The 18,209-nt window shown below is 34.9% G+C and overlaps 1 protein-coding gene across 3 annotated transcripts in view; it reads left to right on the top strand.

Moving 5' to 3' along the window:
* Positions 1 to 18,209, top strand: part of ESRRG (estrogen related receptor gamma) — a 604,123-nt gene that overhangs the window by 136,764 nt on the left and 449,150 nt on the right. Inside the window, exon 3 of one of the 3 annotated variants that reach the window (XM_074222673.1) lies at positions 8,245 to 8,307. The exons of the other annotated variants lie outside the window; for them this stretch is intronic. The gene's annotated coding sequence lies outside the window, so the exon portion shown is untranslated. The remainder of the gene's footprint in view (positions 1 to 8,244; positions 8,308 to 18,209) is intronic. 3 annotated transcript variants of the gene reach the window in all.

The raw sequence follows: 18,209 nt of genomic DNA, 5'->3' as shown, positions 1-18,209 counted from the left end.
GGTGGGGTGATGTGTACTAGCCAGCCTGTAGTCAGGACACTGCTCGAGCCTATGGTAGATGTCTCTAACCACTAGTAAAACTTAAGATGAGACCTCAACAATCAGATTATTGGGTTTGCTGACTTCACTAATAGTTGTTATTCAAGACCCTTCTTTTTGAGGGAATGTCCATCTCATCTTCCTCAGATATAGGAATTACCATGTTTATCACCATTTTAAAAAATCTTTTGTCATCTTGAAAATAACAGTTTGGTTTTATTTAGTTTTTTTTACCTTTATAAACCCCACTTAATAAATAATACAGTATTAATCTACTGTTTGTCTTGAATCCAAATCCAGGAAATCTTGCATCTATGATTTCGATTTTGCTGTTTAGAGCAGTTAATTAAGCCTCTGTATGAAAGCAGAGGGGTTTGGTTTCTTGTTTGTTAGTTTAACAAGATTTTTTGTTAAGAATGGTATTACAAATCTGTCTGACTTAGCTTTGCTGCATATGTGTAGCTCTGTGCTTTGAGACCCTTGAAATGTCTGTTTTTAGGACATCAGCAGGGGGCTAATGAAAAGGCTTTGTTGATTTTAACGAATTGCAAGCCACTGTAGCCAAAATAAATGTAATCTGCTTTTTGGATTAGTTGTCACAGATGATTTTACCTACTAACAGTGATTAAAGAACCCTAGTGGACCAGAAGCATAGCTGCTCTCTGGTGACTCTTGCTAAAATAGCAATAAACAGAAGTAAATAAAGACTTAGGGCATTAGTTATCTTTAATAAACAATGACACCCTGTTTGCAGGTGGAGAAAGGTTAGAGGGAGAATATGAGGAATTGAAGACAGTACACAGCAGTGTGACAAAAAATCTGTGAATATGTTCAAGAATGAAGCATACTGGCTGGTGCTGCTAATATCATGTTGCTGTGCTTCATTAAGTAAATGTTCAAGACCCATAGTCTTCCCTTCATTTCCTGCTTTTCTATCCAAAGCTATTCAACCAATTGGACTTATTTTTGTTCTGCATTCATCCCGTAATGGTCTCTGGGAGCAAAGTTGAAATCCTGCAACTATAGGATTGCAGCATGAAAACTGAGGAAGTGTAAATTATTTGTGTAATTATTAACCTTTTAGCTGAAGTAATTTTATCCAGATAATGAACAGAGAAGGTTAATACCATATCCTTCACAGAATCTTTATATACTAATGAAAAGAATTTGTTGCTCCTTGCTGACATGTTTATCCCCAAATTTCTCCAGGAAAGCCATAGAGGAGCCCACTGGTCCTTACTGCTTAAATTTGATCAGGGAAAAGAAGGATTTGTTGATAAAACTCTCCAAGCTGACCTTTTATAACTTATGGCTCTTAGATAGTAGACAGAAAATATGAAACTTATAAAGGTCTCATTATTTCTTGGTATGTGAAATCATACCGAATGTTTAAGATAATGAGAATAGGCTATATACTTTATGCTAAGATCTCTATGTGTGTCATAAGAAGCACTTTCTCCTCCACTGTAAGGTAGATATTATTGTTTTCATTTACATTAGATGTAGAAACACAGATCACACAGTGAATTAGATTAAGACCAAGAATAGAATGGAAGAATTAAAATACTGTGCCCCAGCTCTCAGACTATAACTCCCTTACAGATATGATCTGTGCTGTTGACCATTTTCTCATTCCTAATTCATAAGAGAATAGAAATATATACATATATATATATATACTTATATGAATATGTAGTTATTTATAAATATAGCTTCTCTTTGTTATTTTTATAAACTTTTTATTTTTATGATAATAGCTTTCAAATATATAGATTATCCCATTATTCTTTGTTTATTTGGATAAACAAAAATGACAGAGTATTTTATATTATTAGCAAGATTTGTTTCTTTCTTTTGAAGGAAAGTACTTTCTTTTTTAATTTTTATTATTTTTTCCCAATTATTTACAAAGGTAATTTTCAACATTTATCCATTTGCAAGTTTATGAATTTCATATTTTTCTACCACTCTCCCTTTCCTCCACCTTCCCCATGGTAGCAAATAAATGTTCATTTCTGTAGAGTTTTATGTCTTTTTTCCTAAGCAGACCAACCAGGCCAATTTTGTTAATCCATTGCACAAAGTTTTTGAGAGTAGTAAACTATTACTGCACTTCCCATCTACTTCACCCACTTGACAGCAGAGAGGGAGGTGAGGGGAAGTATAGATTACTTCTCCTATGAGTTATTGGGGAAATGCCCTGTACCTTCTTGGGCTGTGCCAGCCTGTAGTCCGGCCATAAACCATTAATGTACTTAGATCATACCTTAGAATCTGTTATTAAGTAGTGAAATATAGTCTATTAGGGAAACCATTGTGTTAGGAGATTGGGCTTAAGTATTAGCTATGTATGCTGTGTACTAGCCATGTGATTTTGAATCTCTCTGAGCATCAGCTTCTTAAACTTTAAAATGAAGATAATGATACTTGCACTTTGTACCTACAGGATTGTTGGGAGGAAATTCTTTTTAAAATATCACTGAGATGTGTATATTTTCATTTAACTGGGCAATTGTACCCATATTTCCTTTTTCTTAATTCAGATCTATTTTAACATATAAATTTATTGAATAAACTGTAGTTGAGCAACTTAATTTAACATTAAATTAGATATAAAAGTAAGCATTATCAAATTTTATAAAATGATCTTTATAACTTCAAAAAAGTCAGCTGCATAAGAACACACACACACACACACACACACACACACACACACACACACTTAATTCACTTTGCTTTCCAGACTTCATAGTTGATGTTGATGACAGTGATGAACAAGTTAAATAAAAAAGTTATTCTATATTTTCTAAAGAACCATAACTTTTTCAAGTCAGTGACAAATTCTGGCTCTGTTTTTTAAGAATGAAACTTCATACCTCAATTTTTAAAATCTGAATAATACAAATGTGACATTCCTAACTTTTTTTCCTTTAAATTGTCACCTCTTCCAAGATTCTTTCTTTGAACCAGCAAAACCTATCATTTGAATGATGAACAGCTTCAGTGATTCTTCCTGGGAAAAGAAGCCTTGGTTCCATATATTTCCAAAGATGTCATTCATAATAGTTCTCCCCTTACAGAGGGTTTATTTGGCATCTACTCATGGTAGCATAACATGATGCCAGAGATACTGAATCTTGGGCTTATTAAAACAAAGCTTAATCCAATTGTTCTCTTCATTTCCCATGGAAGTCTTCTGCAGGTGTCTAGTGTTTTAAAATTAAATGAAAGTATTATCTTATTATGCAGCTATATGTTGACAGGTGGGTGGAACTAAAAAAAATACTTGGTTCTGCTTAAAATTCAAATTAAAGTAGAGGTCAGTGCTGTGGCAGTGTAGAAGCATGATGAGACTCTTCCACCCAGGATTAATTTGGAAGTAGAATGAATCACCAAAGAAAGGGCAATGACAGCAGCAAGAAGCGGCAATTTAGAGTTCTTTCAAAACATTCTTTAATTTGAAATTTTAAAAAAATTTCACCCTATCAGAATTAAGAGATATTTTCATTAGATCCCTACTGTGATGGTATAAAGTTAACTTTGGATTATTGAAAGCTTGCCAACAAAAGGCAAGTTCTGGCAGTCCTTGAGGAACTTAAAAGACCTGGATAGTATAGGACTGACTAGCTTGTCTAAATTCAGAGAATCTCATCACCAGAGGACTGGCTGTTTGGTAATGCTTATTTTTTGGCCACAGAAAATCATGAAACCATCTACTACAATGTTGCAGGCTTATGTTTTTCAATGGTGTGGGGAGAACCCAATTTATGAAATCACAGCTTTTTTTTAAGCATTAAAGGATATAACAAAAACAAAACATTTCTGTTTACTAGAAAACACGATTAACCTAGCAACAAATTTACATTAGTAGGTGTTCACATTGCCAGTTTATCCATATTATCCATTACTTGTTAAAATCTTTTGCAACAAGTCACCTTTCATCTGAAACTCAGAAGTGCTGTACTTGAATCTGGTTCTATCTTGCTAGGTCTCAAACATGCATCCTTCTCTCATAGATTCTCTGTGCAAAGAGACTGGTTGTAGTTCAATTGACTTGATTTCTGGAGAAAGGTAATTGAGGAAAAGTGAATTAAAAATGAAGACTTGATATTTCTCAGCCTCAGAAATGCTGACAAACTAGCCTTTTGGGGAGAGTATCTCAAGGACTTCACAGATTCACAGAATGTGAGAGGTAGATAGAACTGCAGTAACAATCTAATCTAACCTGTATCTAAAAAGGAATTCTCACAATAACATATCAGAAGCCTTTGCTTAAAGACTTAAATACAGGGAACTCACTACCGCCCAAGGCTATTTATTTCTACTTTAGGATGGTTCTAATTATTAGGAAAGTTCCCTCACTTCACCCCACCCCTGACTTCCTGCCTAAATTTGCCTGTTTACAGCTTCTACTAGCAATAGGGTTAATATCTTGAAGTGAAAGTTCTCACTCCATGGGGTTGGACATTCACATTGAATATAAAGATGAAAGCCTCACTTGACTAAAAAAAATAATTTCTGTTTGGGCCCCAAATGTTCTGTGACTGGAGTTGTGTCTAATAGGATTGATCACTGAGCATCATGGAGAACCAGACTCCAGTGGAGCAACTGCTTTTATGGGCTATGAGACCTGTTGAAAAATTCCATCCATTTCCCATTGAGCTAGAACTAGGTCTCCTTTGGACTGTCATCAAGATTGGGGGTAGGGAGGAAAGAGATCCTGATTTTGCCCTCTGATTAGAAAGCCTAATCTTTCTTCCACATTGTAGTTCTTCATGTACTTGGACACTAGCTATATGGTCCTTCTTGAGTCTTCTCTCCATCACAGCTATATATCTTCAGTTCCCTCAAGACCTTTCACCATCTTCATTCTCCTCTGGATTGTTTATGTTTTCTCAGTGATCTTCCTGAACTGTGTAGCACTCATTTAGACTGTCCTCTTTTAAACTGATGCGAAGGGGTAGCCAGGTAGTGCAGTGGATAAAGCACTGGCCCTGGAATCAGGAGTACCTGGGTTCAAATCCATTCTCAGACACTTAATAATTACCTAGCTGTGTAGCCTTGGGCAAGCCACTTAACCCCATTCGCCTTGCAAAAAAAAAACACCTAAAAAAACTGATGTGAAAAGGTAAATCTTTGATGAAACTGATAATATCAAAACTTATAGTAGGACAAATTTTGAATCAGAAGGGACCTTAGAGATTGTCTGTTGATTTCACAAAAGAACTTGAGGGAAAGATGGCGGATTGGAACACAAATCTCCTTCCTTCTTGTCCAGGACTCTTCACTATACACTTTATTCAACTAGTGGCTCCTTGTATTTGGAATATCGGGAGCTGTACATTCCAATAATATTTAGATTTCTGTGAAATGTCTTTTTTTTAAAAAAAAATTGATCTCATTGTGTTTTTACCAATCCCATAGAATTTCTAGTTGGATTGATATAAATGAATGGGAAATTGAGCCCAGGGGTTAAAGAAGAAGATGATGAGCTTTCTGTGTCTGAAAGCAGATGTGTAGTTCTGAGCAGAGAAGTTTGCTGATGTAGCAAAGAAGAGTTACCAGTCATAACAAGTATACTCTTATAATAAAACAGTGAGAATTATCTTCTAATCTTAAGAATTATGTATTGTATAGTTAAATGCCTGCAGACCATACAGACATGTAACAGATATGATCACCCACTATGAAAAGGGCAGACATACACTAATTATCAAAAATCACCTTTGTATACATTAGCAGTAGTTAGAATAGTGAGCACAACTTTTGAAATGAAGAATGTGAGATAATATATCCAAAAACTTTGGAAGTATGTTTCATAAAACAGGAAGTTTCCCAGGAGTAAACAAAATTAGCTCTTCCAGAAATTGATGTTTAGACCAGAATTCTGAATGTCTTTGTAGATTTTAAACTTGGCAAAACACATTCTCCCATAATTTAAAAATAAAGACTTTAAAGAGTTCATAAATAGAGACATAAAAGGCATTTTGACATTTAATACAAAAACAGAATTTTGATGAACTGAGTGTAAATGAATCATAGACATATGGATTACATTTTCCTTAAGTCTTCACAAGTTTAAAAATTGAAAGATTGGAAATATGAAAAAATATTTTTGGGAAGGAAGAATTTAAAGAGGGATACATTTATTTTTTTAAGTTGAATGCTAAATTCATAACACTACCTTTGTTCATGGTGATGAATTAGCTAATTTTTATCCAGATATGAAAAATCCATACATAGTCTGATTCTTCTCCATGTGAGATAGAAATGATCTTTCTATATAGATGAACCCAAGGCATTTGAAGAAGGCAGAAAAATCTTATAGCATGTTGGTAGTGTTCTACACAACATAAATACCTCTCTGAATAATCCAGACCTGAGAATGGGGAGAAATTCATTCATTATGAAAGATAAAGGAAATCTAGCCAGTACTAGTGAGCACAAAGCAAATATCAGAACCCAACCAAAAAGTTTCTGCTCCTTCTGCCTCATTTTTGTGTATGGCACAATATGCACAAGAACAGAGAGAATACTAGTTACACAGCCACATATTCTCATTCCTAATGTTCTTCCTGGGCAGATGGCCATATAAATGTTTATATTGACTTCATTTAGAATTATCAAACTAATAACTGATGATAATGAATTCCTGTCTTTCATTTGGGAATTATAAAGTGAACACAGAAGCTTGAAAAAGTATAAAAGCCTAAGTTACACACACACACACACACACACACACACACACACACACACACACAAACACAATATTGTGAACAGAGACACAAAACAAATGGTTATCAAAACAAATGAAACCTAGGCAACATGCAGTGGTCAGGGAGAGTACAGTGTCCCCAGTAGATAGCGCAGGGGAATGCTTGAAAGGATAATTTCCCAGAAAGTCCACGTTTGAAGTGATGTCATCCTTTTCATTCTCTCAACTCAATTGCTCCTCTGAAGCTCATTCTATCCATTCTGATGTGGAGCAAAAATGTTACATCAAAGGTTAATGCTTAAATCTAGGCTGAAAGAGAGAGGCAAAGAGAGAAAGAGAGAGTGGGGCACACATGTACAGAGAGACCTACAGAGGGAGAGCACAGGGAAAGGGAGAATCACAAGTGCTAAAAGTTCTTAAAAGTAAAAGATAAAGGAAAATAACAGTCTTCCTCCCCTGACAGATAGTTCAAAAGGTAGCCCAGAGTTTGGATCTGAACTGTCATATTGCATACCAATGAGGATACTGTCGCTCTATGTTTCTTTTGAAAGCTTTTGATGTTGCCTTATGTGAGAAAGGGCATGTGGTATGATCAGCATGTCTAGTCCATAAGACATAGTCAAACTCCTGATCTATAGAAAATAGCCCTTGCTGATTTCTTCTCTTATTGTTTCCTTCATATAGTTGGCAATGATGTTTTCCCAAAACTTCCTTCTGAGACTATCTTGAGTTGATCTACGCTTACCTCCTAAGATGATACCATATGAGAACAGAAGCTTATATTTCTTTTTAGAAAGGGAGTATAGTTTTGGATTAAAAAAAACACCCAAATTGCATTGACTCTTATTTGGATTTGAAGATTGAGTTAACTTAAACCTTTGTATTGATTGTAAATAGGAACGGGGGTGGGGGGAGCAGGAAGAAAATGCATTGATTTTCCTGAATGAGGGCAAATTGGAAGTTTATTTGGCTATAGTGTTCCAACATATTCTAGTTTCTAAAGCCATGCCAGGGATAAAGCAAAGTCAGGATAGCCAAAATGTGTAGGTATCCTCTAGAACTTCTCTGAGCAAAGACTGTGTTGAGTACTTGTTGAGTATGTTGCTATTATAGAGGGGATTCTCTTTCAGGTTATGGTTTGGACAAGTTTCCTTCCTACCAGGAAGTCTATGATTCTTTGTGATTTTGCTTTGCCATGGTCCCCGTACTTTTAAATGGTTTTTAAAAATTCAAATTCACAGATCCCTACTATGTACAGAAAAATGCAGACAACTTTTTAATTCTACTGCTCTGAAAGAGTTTCAATCTCCAGAACCAACTTGAGGAAATTAGAGCAAATATGTAATAATGCTGAATGAAACAATATGTTTTCTAGTGGGAATTAGAGGGAAGCAAAAACATGGTGTTTATTATGCACAATCAGGCACACTTCATCAATAGGTGATGGTGGTTAGGACTGACTATTCCTCATACCTCCTCTTTGCTTATAGTTTTCTAGGGAGCCCTATAATAATCAGAAGAGGATAGAAAAGGAGACTCCCAGAGCTGAAAGGGTGAGTTCCTGTCACTTGCCTGTTGACTAGATCTTATCTCTTTTGTCTGTATAGTATTGTTGCTACCATCCACCTGCCAAGTTACATTTATGCATTTATAGACAAGTTGTTGGCTATAGTTCTGTTGCCAGAACTTGCTTGGTAAACCAGGAATGGAAAATATGGGAATGACAAACAGAGAGAAACTTGCTAGAGAGTTTGAAACATATATTGTTGGTATACATACAAACAGTTAAGGTATAAGTATGTACTCTAAACTGAATGTATGATTTTGGAGACAAAATAATTTTTTTTCTAGGACTTAAAACAGCTAAAAATTTGGTCAAAGTTCTCTTTATATTCATATGAATATTTACTTCTATTGAGAGAGGTTGAAAAGTTTAGAAAATTACAGTTTCATCTGTGACTTAGGAAATGACCTAGGCAAATTACACTGTTAAAAAAGGTGAATATTTAAATAAAGTTTTATTAGATTTATGTAATAAAACCCATTTAATAATCAGTATCAAATATGAAGCTGCTATGCTGAGGTCAGGTGTATCCAAAAATACATTTCAAATGTTAATGTAATCCTGGACTCCATGTTATGCTGGACCATCTTACTGTTTTCTAGCTTCACTGTGCTGTTTTGTTCTAGCAGCTATTTAAAAATTTACTTCTAATCCCCTAGCAGTATATTTCTTTTAAGCTATACAAAAGACTCATGAACTCATAGGCAAAAAGCTTTTAATTGTACCAAAATATGAAGGTAAATAATAAGAAACTGAAACAAATGCACATACTCACAAAAAAAATGGGAGCCACCTTCCATATCTTTAGGGAGTTATACTCATATCCCTTTTATTCCCTGGGCTTCCTTTCCATCCAATTGATGGCATTCATGGAGAAACTCAAGATCTGAAGCTACTTACCTCTTGAGTTTCTTTCTCTTGAGTACTAAGGGAGCTGACAAATGATGCTTTGGGGCCCTAACCCAAGCCATAAAATTGGATGTAATGGCTGAGGAATGTAATTCGGCCAGACTATTATGACTCTCATGGCCTTGCTGCTAGTTTTTCTCATCTATTTAGTCTTATGGCTCATCTGGCTGCTTTCTTCTAAGTCCTTTTTCTTTTGTGCTTTTTCCATGGAACTGCCTTCTCCTTCCTTTATGTGGCAGGTCTTAGTCTGTGATACACAAGACATACAGGGAGTTTCATTTCCTAAGACTGTCTCCAATGAGCAATGAGAGAATTTTAGAGAAACTACAATTCAGGAAAAAACCCTGAAATTTCAAAGTTTGAATTATGGACAGAAACAGTCTGCCTATATTGCACAAATAATAACAAAATTAATAATTTCCTTGAAAACATTACAAATACTTTATTAATCTCTTGGATATTACCTAAGATTAATGCTCATAGTTTTGTTTACTAGTTTACTCATTTTAACTTTTAAAGATGGAAAAATGCATAAAAATAAAAGGATGGAAGAAAGAAAAAAGTAAAAATGGAGAATGACTCTGATATTAAAACTTAATTTGGTTTCTCCATCCTTGTTTGACCAGGATCTGTGAAAGAGAACTTATTTGATATTTTTCAGAATATTATCATTGTTTACAGAAAAATAAGTAATATTGAAATGAATTGATATCACTATAACAGTAGAACATTTATCCTAGTTTGTTCCTTCTTTCTCCATTTGGTACAATCATGGGCCATAAAAGCCTACATTAAAAAAAGAACTTAGTCTAAACTTTTTTTGATCCCCATGTAAAATAGCACATAATTTTCTATATTAATTCATGTTGCCTTTCCCTTTGACCCATAGTATGGAGAATCATTTAAAATATTTATGTATTTTATAGTCAATGTTTAAAAATATATATGAATTGAAACCAAGATCTGGAAGGAAAAAATATATATAAATAAATAATGTTCATTCGTATATCACATTCTTTAACACAGAAGATTAATTCTATAATAACATTCCAGAATTCAAGAAAGTTCATCTCTTGTTTTGCAATAATTATAATCATAGTATTGGTTGTAGATTATAATTTGGATAGTGATCAATAGAAGGCACATAGTAAGCATACACACATATATATTCATATAGTAGGTTCATTAAATGTTTGCTTACAAATAGAAAGGATAGAAAGAGTTTTAATTATAGAAGGTGTTATCTCTCCCTGCCATCTTGGAAGTTCTAGGGCAGATATTATGAAATTGACAGCTCTGTACAAAGCATAGCTAAAGAGACAATACATATATGTTAAAGTAAACACTTGTCAGTGTTTTGGACTGTGCCCTCATGTTTACATATGTGCTATTTAATTAATATTATAAGCTCTGAAAAGGTAATGGTTCTGCCTTTTTCAGTTATCTTACAGCAGGCAGCATAATGAATTTTATAGCAAACAGCACAGTGTAAGCTTGTATCTGATAACAGTAAAAATTTTGTTACTTGTAATCAGTGATGTACAATTTGTCTCACTTTAAATGTAGAAAGCAGTGCTGTCCGGGTCTTCTGACATTGGCATTGTAATGGAGTTGTGTATATGTGAATTGATGGTGGTCTGTTCATTATAAACCCCAAATTCTCATCTTCAATTCAGTCTAGTGACTTCTGCTGAATTAATGAGAATTATATCTGTAGTGCCAAGCATGTGTTAGCATAGGTTAGTGAAAGTTTCAAGGAAGATGTCTGTGACAGATTTTCCTTTAATTCATTGGAGCACTTGTAATAAAGCTAATGAATGGAAAGAGCTACACATTTTCAATTAGTAGCATATAGTGAAATCTTAAAAACAATTAGTGGTTGAAATAGTTTATAGTTATTTTAAAATGCTATTTCCATTTTGAAAGGCTCTTCATGGAGTTGGCTTTGGCATCAGGCCATTTTGATAAAGAAGAAAAAGAGAGGAAAAAAAGTCATGATTCCAGATATATGTGTATTTCCCCAGAACTTTTTCAGTGCAGTGTAATATTGTGCTTTTGCTGCTGTTACTGCTCAGGTTACAGCAAACCTGAATTTCTGATACCTGTACAGTACAGTTTCTTTTATCTGACCCCAAAGCTTGCCTCAAAGATTCTCTTGCTGTGGAAACTGCTCAGAAAACAAGATTTTTCCAGCATTTCCATCAAAGAACAAAGCACATCCCTTTGGAATTGTATGCTTATTGGGCAAACCCATTTTGGTGGTTCATACAAGATGGTTCCCCAGTGTGGTTACTCAGTTCCTGTTTTAGGGAAGGGTATTGAGATTATATAGCATTACTATCCAGTTTTGTATAGGTCAGGGTTGACACTATTCAATTTAAAAAAAACAGTTATTAAATGATGACTTGGGGCTGAAGGAAAAAAAAAAACAACAGGTAATTTTCTCCCAGCCTCATGTAGTTTATATCATAGTAAATGGATATACCACAAGCAAAGTCGTTGTTATTTAAAAATATTCATAAGTTCATTAGAAAAGTACAGATCACACACACACACACACACACACACACACACACACACACACACACACAACTAATATGATCCTGTGAAGTTGAATTGTATTCTCATTTCTTTTCTATCCAAATAGCATTCAGTATAAACTTCAGAGAAAATGTAAAGTAATATTTTCAATAAAGTGTTTTTCACATTGTAGGAGAAAATGAATAAGGTGAAAGCTTAATGCTGAGCCTTTTAAATAGCACTCCTTGTGATTTATTATTCTCCTTGGGATTTTAGTCACAGTCTTAAAAACTTAATAAAAAAAAGGGGGGGAGGAGATTTTTTTTTTCCTATGGGCTAGTTTTAACATGCAACTAGAGTGTTGAATTTGTGCAGAGCATTTGGACAGAGTAATCTTGATTCTCTATGACTTATGTCCTTGAGAGTAAGACTGTGAACAGGAAACAGCAAAAAGTTAAGAGAAAATACTGTAATATGCTAAGGAAGAACATACTGCTCACCCAATTAGTTGAAAGCCTTGGGTTACAGGATTCTGGCAATATGTAAATTTATTTTATTTTTTATATATTCTACTTCAGGGAGGTTTCTCTCTGTCTTATTTATTATCATTTGTATCTACTCTGGTAAAGCATATGTCTATAAGTCTCTAAGATGCTATATTAATATTGGGGAATCTTCTTTTGAGAAGACAATCCAAATTGTTCAATGAAATGGGTAGAAGGGAGCAGAGGAAAGCTTATTCCTTGGAATATACAAGTCAGCTAACTATACTGAAAGTGAATTAACATGGCCAGCATACACCACACTTGCTCATCTTAAAGCAGGCTCACAAACTGCAGCAAAGCCCTCCATTCCTCTACAACAGTTTCTCGGTTCCAGCCGTTTGATCACAAATGCAGCATCTCCCCTCCTAATGCTGTGCAGGTTGATAAAACAGTTGCCGAGCCGGAATCCCTAAAGAAATTATTAATTATCTGGTTAATGTGCATCAGGCTGTGGGAGTGTGAGATTAATCACCAACGCTGGGATGAGTTGCTGAAGTGGATTTTGGTTTTTTGTCTCCTGTCACTCGGTAATGGCTTTTCCTTCCTTCACCATCAGGTGAACAGGTGCGGAGATGCTGTATTTTCATTTTCCTGGAGTTAGGAACAGCCGGTGGCCAGGAGATGCCTTTTTCTCAGTCCTGCTGCATGAGCAGTTTACAACATGGAGTGTGCTACCTACTCAAAATGTTCCAGCTGTAGGAGATTCTCTTAACATGACAGGCTCTATCTCAACCTTCTCTGGATTGAATAGGAACACACTCAGACTAATATGTGTGTGTACTCATATACACATAAACATAAATCTATATGCACCCATCCATAAAAAAGACTTTAAGTATCTACTGTGTCACTGAATGTTATAAAGCAGAGGTCCAGGAACTTGGTTTCCAAAAAAAAGATTTTGATGACTATATTTTAAATATAATTGCTTTGCTTCATGTGGTCATACATACTAGTAGTTGGGTGTCTGAATTAAGTTTGGATTTAATAAAGTAAGCTTCCAAGAGTGTGGGCTCAGTGGATTGCTTAAGTAATAATAAACTGCCCCTAGTCAAACTTCATATAACTCTGAGAAATGGAATTGGAGTCAGGAATTGCCCATGTATTTTCCAGCCTAGATAAGATAAGGGGACCTAGTCTAAAATACATGCATACATGCATACATATACACATTCACATGTTGGTGTGTATAGGGATACTATGTATATATGGTATTATGCATATTTTGCAATGTATATACATATCTATATGTGCACACATGCATACATAATATATATGTTTAACACACACGCATGCATGAACAAACAGAATGTTCCACAAGTCTAAGTAAACTTTAAAGCTTTAGAAGCTTCTTTTGGGACATCCACTGCATCAAGACTTTTGTAGCTTAAAATGACACTAAGACTTTTAGGACACTGTGTGTTTGTGTATGTATATGATTGATGTCCTTTGTATTATAAACAATCCTATATATTTTGTTTTTGCTTTTAAAAACCATTCTGAGAAGGGGGTTCATGTGCTTCACCAGACTATCACAGGAGTCTATGACAACAAAAAAGGTTAAGATTCTCAGATGTTTTGTTCATTTATTTTGATCCTGAAATACAAGTTCCTTTGTTGCATGTGTAAGGAAAAGAATTGGCTCATGGTTATTCCTTTTAAAGAAAAAGAGAGAGAGAAAGTTTAAGAAGTAGTTTGTCATCTGTCACTTCATGGATTTTTGGTGTAATACTGAACATTGGAATAATTTCCCAGACTTCTTGCTTCTCTCCCTCCCCACCACTTTTCACTTTTATATCCAAATTTAAGAAAGTAGCTTTGTTCAGGTTGATCTCCAGTGTGTGTCATGTGCTCCATTAAGATAAGTTTATTTCTAGAGTCTTAATCTTTATGAGTACAACTCTGACTTGGACTTTATGGAATAAATAGTAAGGAGGGTTAATAATGATGATGAACATTGAATGAAAACATGCTGTTCAAGGTATCACAGAATTCACAGAATAGTCATGAGAAGATGATTTAAGGACAAGTTCCATTGTTCAATGGAGGCAGTATTTCCTAATCTGTTTCATTAAGAAAAAAATAGTCATGATATGTGTAGCATTGGCCACCAATGATGCAGCTCATTGTAATTCATATATGCTTCCCTGAATGTGAGCTAATGCCCCAGAAATATTCTACATTCTCTGGCCAATTTTGCTTGTTGTTATTCTCTCCATTTTGGAATGTTCCTAAGGCCCTGAAGATATAGACATTTAAGATATATAATAGCTAGCTAGGTAGATAGCTAGATAGCTAGACATCTAGACAGACAGACAGACAGAAAGACAGAAAGATAGATAGACAAATGTTCTTGTTCTTTTGCATTTGCCAAGACTGCACAAGCCAGTTATTTTGTCAGGTTAAATAAATAGCAATGAGTTAACACCTTTAGTCCTATAGGTCTTGGGAAGTGAAAACCAATCTGAATTAGTGAAAAGTTCAAATCCTCAATTCTTTAAAAACATATGGTTTTATGACTTTCAGATATGAATATTGTGACTAAGGCTTCCTGTATCAAACAAAAAACATTTTTGACCCTTAGCAAATAAACTGGAATACTGGACTAGTGCTAGCCTCTTCTGCTTCACTGTCTAGGCCTATGAAGTCTTTCATGGCAGAGACACACTATGCTTGCTAAAATCTTCCTCTTCTTTCAAGGTCCAGCTTAAGTGCTACCCTCTTCCTGAACTTTTTCCCTTTATCTGCTGCCAGAAAGCCTCATCTTATATACCAATTTTTCTAGACTCCTCCTGGGTCTCTATTACAGTTATATCTATTTGAAAACATCTTTTTTCTCCACCCTACTTCCTCTTATTAGATCATAGATGCCTTGAAATCTGGGACTGCGTTGTTTTCATCTTCTAAAAAATATTTCCTAGAATATTGGCTTGTACATAGTAGTTACTTAATAGAATTCATTTCAATGGTTAAGTTGAATGGAATAGTTCATTGAATATTAAAAGTAAAAGTTTAACTCTGCCTGCCTTAATGAACAGATGAAATTCATTTGTAATTAGCATCTAATTGCATGTACTGTTCTCCATCCTTAAAACACACATACACAGTTGGTTTTCTTAAGTAGGTTAAACAAGTCCCTTGTGTAACAGTTATGCTCTGGACCTGGGTTTATGGGGTATCTTAGTATCTTTTTTCTCTCTCATTGCTTTGAACCACCACCTGCTGTGTTCCCCTATTTTATGGACCCTTTGACCACTTTCCTCTTCCATTTTGAACACACTAATTTTCTTTAACAAAGACATGTTTAGGGGCAGCTAGGTGGCACAGTGGATAAAGCACCGGCCCTGGAGTCAGGAGTACCTGGGTTCAAATCCGGTCTCAGACAATAATTACCTAGCTGTGTGGGCTTGGGCAAACCACTTAACCCCATTTGCCTTGCAAAAAACCTAAAAAAACCCCAAACAAACAAACAAAAAAACAAAGACATGTTTAGTTTATAGAAGTAGCAAGAACAAATATACAAGGATTCCCCCTATTATCTTTGTAGCATCCTCTTCTTTATACCCCCTCAGTCTCTGAGGATGTAGGCTTAAAGCTTAGCACAGTTTTGAAAATAGCCTTGGTCCCAGCAATTTCTCATTACTGATGGTTGAGTTCTTATTTCAACTTTTGTTGGCATAAATCCAGAAGGTCATTCTTAGTGATCCTTTTTATTCCCTAGGTTCATTGATTTTGAACTGGCTGCAATACCTAGCTTGCATTTTGACTTCTAGATACTAGTGGCTTGATTAGATTAGAGACTTCATTCTATGCATCTTCCATGAGAAAAAAAAATGAATGAAAAAAACCAAGAACTCTGGCCTATTTCTTGGGAAATATAGAACCTTAGAAGGGAAAAAGGCCTGGAGGCCTTCCATGTTTACATCTTTCACTGGATACCACAAATGAAAGAAGTAGTCATCGTGCTCTCTCATTTGGTTGGGAATAGAGCAAAGGGAGAAATGACCAAAGTTGATTCAGGCCTTTTTAAAGGAGCTAAAAGTTCTGGCTATGCAATCAATTGAAAAGGGATCTTCCTAAACATGGAGTTAACAAGCTGGAATGTTTCCCACGTACACTATGTACTCTCTAAGTCATTTCGTTTTCATGTCATCATGATTCCTACAGAAGTCAACACTAGAATCCCTTATGGGGGTCACTACATGTGTCAGATCCCCATCATGTCTATTCTTAGAGAATATTCAAAATGAACTTCAAGTCAAGTTGAATTATCATAAATTATGAATTATTGAATTCTGAACAAAAATTTCATTTATGTAAGGAGATGATTTTCTCAGAACCATATCAGAAGTAGTATTATTTTGCAGATAATTTACTAAGAATGACTTAGAACAGTGTCTGGCACATAGTATGCTTTTAATAAATATTTCTCGACCTAACTAGATGACTGTTAATCTTATTGTGAATGAAGAGAATGACAATTCAATTCCAATCACCCTCATTCTATATCAGTTCTTTGCTAGATATTGGGATCTTAGAAATTTTTTAGTCCTCAGGATGTGGATAGTGACATAAATTTCCAATCTTCTTGCCTAGAAATTGTTGAGGCATATAATTCCACATAAAACCCATTTGTGTTTCAAAAAATCCTTTCAACCTAGTAGTCATTTTAGTGTAGCAGCTGTGGGGAATTGGAGGTGGGGTGAGGATGGGTTGATTTACATTAAGCAGTGTTCTAGCTTCACTGTTTAGAACCTACATCTCTGATGCTTGGGTTGCTGCCCTTCTAGGCTTCCAAAGTTCATGCTGATAAGTGAAACCAAAATTACTTTGTCAACTTAACAGTTCCCAAAAAACATGGGATAAAGGCAAAAGTTAGATAAAGGGGAGGAAAGAAAGATAAGAGAGGATCTACTATATTTGGGGAGGAGGAAGAAGCTGTTTCTGTTTATAAGGGACATTAGTGTGCATTTTATTGACTATTTAAAGAATACAAAAAAAAATCATGTGAATTAAAGTTGAATAAAAATGAACATTAAACCAGTCCTCTCCTAATTTTCATTTAATCTACTTTGCAATAATTTATTTTCCAGGTAGGGGATGTTTTGAAGATTACAAATTGTAGTATAAAAGATTTGTGAGAAACGTACCTATAGAATTTGGTATATTGAAAAAAGAATTGAGGAATTAAATCCTACTGATGATTAGATGGAAAATGATTTTGAAAGTTACATTAAATACTAAAAGTAGTTGTATTTGTTTTGTTCTCTCCCTTTTCCCCTTCTCCATCTCCTTTACTTCTCTTTTTTTCCTCCTGCTTCCTGTCTCTTCTCAGTCCTCTTTCTTTACTAGAAATAAATCTCCAATTATTCAAGCAACAAATTTTATATGGGGAAACTTTCTTTAAAATAATGTTTGAGATTATTTGAAATGTCTTCTGTGTTTAGCTGAAGAGCAACATTGTACATTCTAGTTTGAACTGGATTTAAAATTGCAGTATAAGTTATTATGAGGCAGTTTGGCTTAGTTGTTATGAGACCAGATCTCTAAGCCAGAAAACTTGGGTTCCAGTCCCATCTCAGACATGTATTAGTGGTGTGATCCTGGACAAGCAAATTAATCTTTTAGTGACTCTAGGCAACTCTCTAAGATCATAAGTTGTAGAGAAAGGGTCAAACTGGATCAGTGGAGGGTATTTCCTCACCTTACAGTTTCCTAAACCAATAAATAATTAGTACTGACCATTAATTTGAGTCATCTAGAATTCCCCAGACCTAAAGACTTGAGCAGAAATATTCTGTCTCCTAAATGAAATTTCTTCAACCTTTATTCTCCATGACACTTCTCATTTTTCCTGGGTGAACTTTTTTTTTCTTTAGAATCTCTGAGCTGCTTCCCCCATATAGTAGTCCAAATC

This window comes from Macrotis lagotis, chromosome 2 (assembly GCF_037893015.1).
Source record: "Macrotis lagotis isolate mMagLag1 chromosome 2, bilby.v1.9.chrom.fasta, whole genome shotgun sequence".
Classification (NCBI taxonomy): Eukaryota; Metazoa; Chordata; class Mammalia; order Peramelemorphia; family Peramelidae; genus Macrotis; species Macrotis lagotis.
The sequence above is the reverse complement of the archived record's forward strand: the minus strand, read 5'-3'. Positions and strand labels throughout refer to the sequence as shown.